Below are 6170 nucleotides of genomic sequence, written 5' to 3' on the forward strand. Positions count from 1 at the left end.
CAAGAAAGATTTTTTAAAATATGCATATATCATAGAAAGTTAGGGAAGTCAGTTCAGAATAATTAAAGTAAAACAAAAAAAACTTTTAAACATTAAACTTGATTTATGGAGATCTAGATTCTATACTATGCAACTTTGCCTTCCTGAATCTCAGTTCTACTCTCCACAAAATGAGGATTTGGGATTAAATGATGTCTAAATTATGAAGCAAGATCTCCCACTTCTAAGATTCCATGCATTAAGTTATATTCTATGAATTGTATAAGATGAGCATTAACTAGTGTGGCTGAGAGTTCAGTTGATGTGTTCAGGATTAAAAGCAACTGACTTAAAGAATTTTTGGAATATGGTCATTTGGAATATAGTACAGTGAAATTTTCTAAAGATTTTTATCTCTTAATAAACATATGGAATACTAATAGAAATCAACATTTTTTTCCCATTTGTTTATCCTGATTTCTCCCTTATGTTTATTTCTCCTTTATCCTGAATATCTATATGCTTTTTTTTTTTTTTTAAACAAAAAACAAAGTTTCATCTCACTTTAAGAGGAGCTTTTCTGAGCATTCCAACCAGAGAGATAAGGTAATGACTGTGAAGTGACAAGGAGGATTGAGCCTTTGAGTTGGGACACAAAGTGACAGAAATTATTATTAATAGCCAGTGATCGGGGAGATCCAAAGTTCCCCATATGCTCCACCCCTCCCTTTTTTTCCCCCTAAAATCCTCATTTCAAAAGTTTAGTTTCTAGATGACATTACTGATAATGAGATTGGATTAACTTTTTTAAATGTTCTTGTTGGGACACCACCTATATGATGATAAATTCTTTGAATAGATAGCTTAAGACTGGGGATGGCCTGATATAGGAAGAGTCTCACTTGACATAACAATCTCAGCCTAACATTATAATATTTATTCTCTCATTGTTACCCAATTGAGAGTTGATTGCCATAGACCCATCCTGCCACAAGCTTGCCCAGACATGATTTTCTTTTGAATTTGAGAGTGTCACTGATCTTTTATGAAAAATTCTGGTATTATTAATAAAATGATTAACTATCCAGAAATTATCTCTTGAACTTTTTTTTTTTTTTTTTTTTTTTTTTTAACATCATGATGTTAGTTGAAATGGGGACTAATGATGTAACCTCTGCTGTCATGAAGGAGTCAGTGAATGCAACTGGAAATTGTGGGAGAAGCAGCAGAAAGGAATTGCTTTTTCTTCCTTTCCACCTCCCTTTCCCCTCACCACTGACAGACCTGCTATTATGAAACTGTAGAAGAGAGCTTTGGAAAATTGGAGTTGGAAACATGAGGGTTTTCCTGAAATAGTAGTTCAAAAAGGAAATCACTAATTAGTTCAGTGGGGTTTGAGGGAAGAAGTAAATCACAAATATCTCCATTCCCACAAAAAAATGTTATACCATCTAATTATTTGTGTACCATCATCTCAGAGAAGAAAGATTCTAGTAGTCTTCTTTGTTCATTCAATATGCTCTTCTTTGTTCCATGTTCCCATGATCACAGATGATTTGTAATGCCAGAGAAATTGAGCAAGATAGAGATTAGAGAACAATTTAATAGTTTATTAAATGGAGAGATTTACTGGGACCAAATGGATCCATGTTTGGTCCCAGGGCTGAATGAAACTATCATCTCAAAGAATCCAGCAGTGAATGTCAGATACAAGATTCTTTTATAGGGTAACAATGACATAATGGGGGCAATACCTGGATGGGGTTAATCTAATGAGGGGAGGATGACATAATGGAGGCAGGCACCTAGAATGACATAATGGGATGTACCAGAGAGGTTCCTGATATTCTAATGATATCTAAAATGGATAAAGACCTTTATCCCATCAAACATTAAGAGGGAATGAGTATAGCCTAAGGTCTAAGATATATAAGACCTTTATCCTATCAAACATTAAGAGGGAATGGTTATAATCTGAGGCAGAGTAACTAAATAGGACAATTTGGGAAACTGGGTCAGTACATTAAAAGAGAACTGTGGCACAACAGATTTTCCACTTTCCTTATCCTCATGGTACTAATGTACATGTTTTCCATAGCAAAATTCATGTTTCTACCAATCTACACCCCGATGAAAACAGTAAGAGCCCTTAAGAAATTCCTTTGTAAGATGGTCGTCAGTCAGTTGGAGATGTGTGTTGTTCCAGCAATGAGTAGTTGATGAGTACCAAGAGCAACTAGTTTTGGCATGGGGGTTAATTTATCTTTTTTAGTTGAAAACACTTCTTCCTCTTTCCTTCTTTTCATTTTTTAAAAGGGATCTTCATTACTTCTTGTTTCTGGTCCAACTTTACCAGATTGTGAGGCTTAATGAGGTGATCTTGATTCAGTTAGTGGCAGTGCAGAAAGTTGTGGGAATTCCCTCTGGTCCATGCAGGTCCAAAGTGAAAGAATTCACAAACCCGAAAAGTCTGATTGGCAAAAGGGAAGTTTATTGTTGGCTGAGAAGCCAGCTTTGCCAGGAAGACAGACTTCTGAGTGGCAAGAGGGCTTGGCAGAGAAATAACAAAAGGTTATCATTGAGAAGAGAATTTCTTTTCAGTGGGCAAGAGTCCTGCTAGACAGCTGTGCCAAGAGGAAGATCCCTTGGCAAAGCATAATTCCTACTTAGGACTTCTGCAAAGATTTGGAGTTTAAAATTGTCTTTTTATAAGAAATCTGAGACTGGAGTTTCTATTGCATGAGATTCCTTCAATGTTATCACTGCCCCCAGGACTAGATTTCCAGTTGAATGAGGCCACTTAAGTTATATCAAGTCCAGATCTCCAGATGAATGAGACCACTTAAGTTCGAGCTAAGTAGGAAATGGTCCTGGGCTAATCTTAATGAAACTACTTAACTGCTCTGAAAGGTAGGTCTCTGACAGAGGAGAGTTTCAGAGCTCACCCCAGGAGAGGTGTGTCAATATGACAACTTCATATTCACAAATAGTAACTTCAGCTCCTGAAAGAATTTCATATTTTGTTTCAGGATGATAGATATATATCATAGTACTTGATCTCATAAAGTTTTATCTCAAGCTACAAAAGGGTGCCATTTCCCATCCCCACAGGATAGTAGGGAGTCATCTGACCTTTAATATTTTTAGGAGGAATCTCCTTTGAATTCTCTTTGGTGTTTTCATTTTCCTTTTCTTCTTTTTCTGCTTCAGTTATTGTGCTCTTTTTCATCCTGTTCCCAAGGAAATATTCCTGAATATTTATTTTCTGACCAGTTTTTTTTTTTTTTTTTTCATGATATTGCTGAATGTGTTTTCTATGGCATAGTCCATTAAGCTTCAATCCTGGATGAACAACTGCTTGGTTTAAATAGTGGTTGCAATGATTCACCTGGAGTAGGCTTTTATAATCCTTTTCTTCTTCCTCATCTCCACTTGCTACAAGGAGGAGGGGTGAATTTATATTTTTCTTTATCTGCTGTTGTCATAATGACATCATTATCTTCTTTATAGAAAACACCAACAGAAGGCAAGGTGAATTCAGTGTCTGGCCAGTTGACTCAGAACAGGAAGTCATCACTGAGTGAAAGGAGCATTGATGACCTCCAGAACTCTCCAAGAGTCTGCAGAAGACCAGCTGCCCCAGTGCACCCGGGACCTTCCACCTCCTCCTTCTTCCAACCTCCTCCACTTCTTTTTCCAGCTGCTGCCACCTTCTTGGCTCATAGAGAGGAGGCAGAGACAGAGGGGCTATAAACCATTTTTAAGTCAAATACTATTTGGCTAAGACAATCTTGCAGGTAGAACAATGGCTAGTTTTTTTTTTTTTTTTTTTCAAAATCACCAAGAAAGAAAAGGAAAATGCCCTATTTTGAAGAGGTTGCATATTTGAAATGGGGAAATCATGGTATTAAAGATAAACCTATTTCAGGCCTATACCTTGTTGATTCAGATTGGATATTGGAATGAAATGAAGCATTTGTAGGTTATTTTGCAATTAACAAGTTTCACTCCATATTTAGCTTGGGTGGACATAGCCTTACTTGTCCGGTCAGCAGAAGACATGTCTGGTCAGCAGTAGAGGGTGTGGTGACTCATATGGTATTAAGAAATCAGCCAGGTCTGAAATGTCTTGACTCCATGTGGGAGGATATTTGAATGCCTTTGAATAATCAAGAATGTTAATCTGGACAGAGGTCATCATGAAGTTACATCAAAGTATGTATGTGACTGTTCTATCCAATCAAATACCAAAAACAGCTCTTTCTCCTTTAAAGGGAGGAAGGAAAGGTCAAACCCATACCAAAGAATGTGAGAGGGGAAATTGTGGCAGATATTGCTATTATTACATCACATCTCATGGTTTCTATAGAGGTTCTCAAAATGTGCTAAGACGTTCCTGAGACCCTTTCAGGGAGTCCTCAAGATCAAAACTATTTTCATAATAATGATAAGATTTAAAATTTTCCAATATGAAAATATTATTTAGATATAATCCACATAATCAAAAGCTCTTTTTGAGTGAAATCTTTAACTATTTAAAAGTTTTTTAGCCATTGTTCTAGAAGACCTTCTGCCATTTAAATGCTATTATGTTTTTCTGTGAACAATTCTCTTGGTGTAGGCAATACTAATGGGGAAAGGAAAATAAAACTTTTTTTTTTTTTTAAGTAAAAGCAAAACAGGTACTGTGTAATACTAAAGAAAAGTGTAATAGTTCTTCCTCAAAGAAAAGGAGAGAATTATATGTTCTTTCCCCTAGAACAATATGACAATACCACCCCAATGTCCAGATTAGTAATGAGTCTATAAACACTCTTTGTTGTTGTTAACAACTCTAACTGTTTGTCGAGGATATGATATCTCTATTGGGTGCACAAAACCACAAAAACTATATGAAATGGAAAATATCAGCAACATTCTTCCATTGGTTCTGATACTACTTTTCCTCTTCCCAGGAGGAAGGTAAAGGATTCCATCAACCCTTTCTTAGACTACCAACATTTTTACAATGGTTGGTGAGTCTCTGATTGAAAACACATCCTGAGAAGGTACTCTGGCCTGATACAACTTCACAGTAGTTGCCTAGTCTTCTTGTGGCAGTGATAACCCATGTGAAATTTTTGCTTAATTATTAACATGCTCCCATTTTATTGCATTGTATTGTATTTCCAGGTTGTGTTCCCTTTAAGAAACTGTATTTCCTATAGATCTGTGATCTCTTTCAGATTTTCAGCTCCTCCTGGCTGAGGCGTATCCTTCCTAGATAAGTTATATTTCCAGGATACCAGAGCCTTTGACTGAATTAAAAATCCTGGTCAAAAGCATCCCTTTGAAGTGTTGTTAATTCCAATAGGAGATCCGGGCTGTCCCAGCCTCCATCAGGTCTGACCTGCTCTGCTCGAACTGTCCCAGCCCCCACTAAAACACTCAGTATAATAGCTTCCATCAATTAAAGTCCTTTGCAGATGGACCTTGGTAGCTCCCTTTATTGCCAGTGGACTGTCTGTCTACTGAGAATTGCATTCTCAGTGCAAGACTCCATTTTCCATAGATCTGCCACTACAGAAGTCAGTCTCTTGGCAAACTGATTTCTATCTAACAATAAACTTTCATTTTGCAACTAGTATTTCGGGAATGAGTGAATTCTTCCATTCCTAGAATCCTCGGCCAATTTAAAAGGATTCTTAACAACTCTCTTATAGCCAGCAACCTCTAGACCACCAGGAATCTAGACCACTCAAACAGCATCAGTATTATAACCATTCCAGCAACTGTGGCAATTGTGAACCTTTAGCTGTCACTGCACAGATCTTATTCCCCTTCCTTTAATATATATATATATATATATATATATATATATATATATATATATGTGTGTGTGTGTATATATATATATATATATATACACATACATACATACATACATAAAAATTTTTAAAAATCATTTATTAAGCCCTACTATTTATCCCCAAAAAGGACCAATGACATCAGGATGGTGATGTCTTGAGTTACAAATGAATTGGAATTAAGTGAGGCAGGGCTGTAAAGTCATCAGCCTTACTTTCTCCTCCAGAATTATCTGGGTCTAATGGGAAGACATAGATCAGAACTACTTGGAGGTGGCCCTGGATGGGGTGAGATCTTGGCTTTTTAATGCTAAGATCTTTCCTAGATCTCAGTTTGTCTGAGGC

The 6170-nt window shown here is 36.7% G+C and overlaps 1 pseudogene; it reads right to left on the bottom strand.

Moving 5' to 3' along the window:
• Positions 1-1269: 1269 nt before the first annotated feature.
• On the bottom strand, positions 1270-3702 carry LOC100923045 (annotated as a pseudogene).
• Between the last annotated feature and the right edge of the window lie 2468 nt (positions 3703-6170).

This window comes from Sarcophilus harrisii, chromosome 1 (assembly GCF_902635505.1).
Source record: "Sarcophilus harrisii chromosome 1, mSarHar1.11, whole genome shotgun sequence".
In the NCBI taxonomy this organism is placed as follows: Eukaryota; Metazoa; Chordata; class Mammalia; order Dasyuromorphia; family Dasyuridae; genus Sarcophilus; species Sarcophilus harrisii.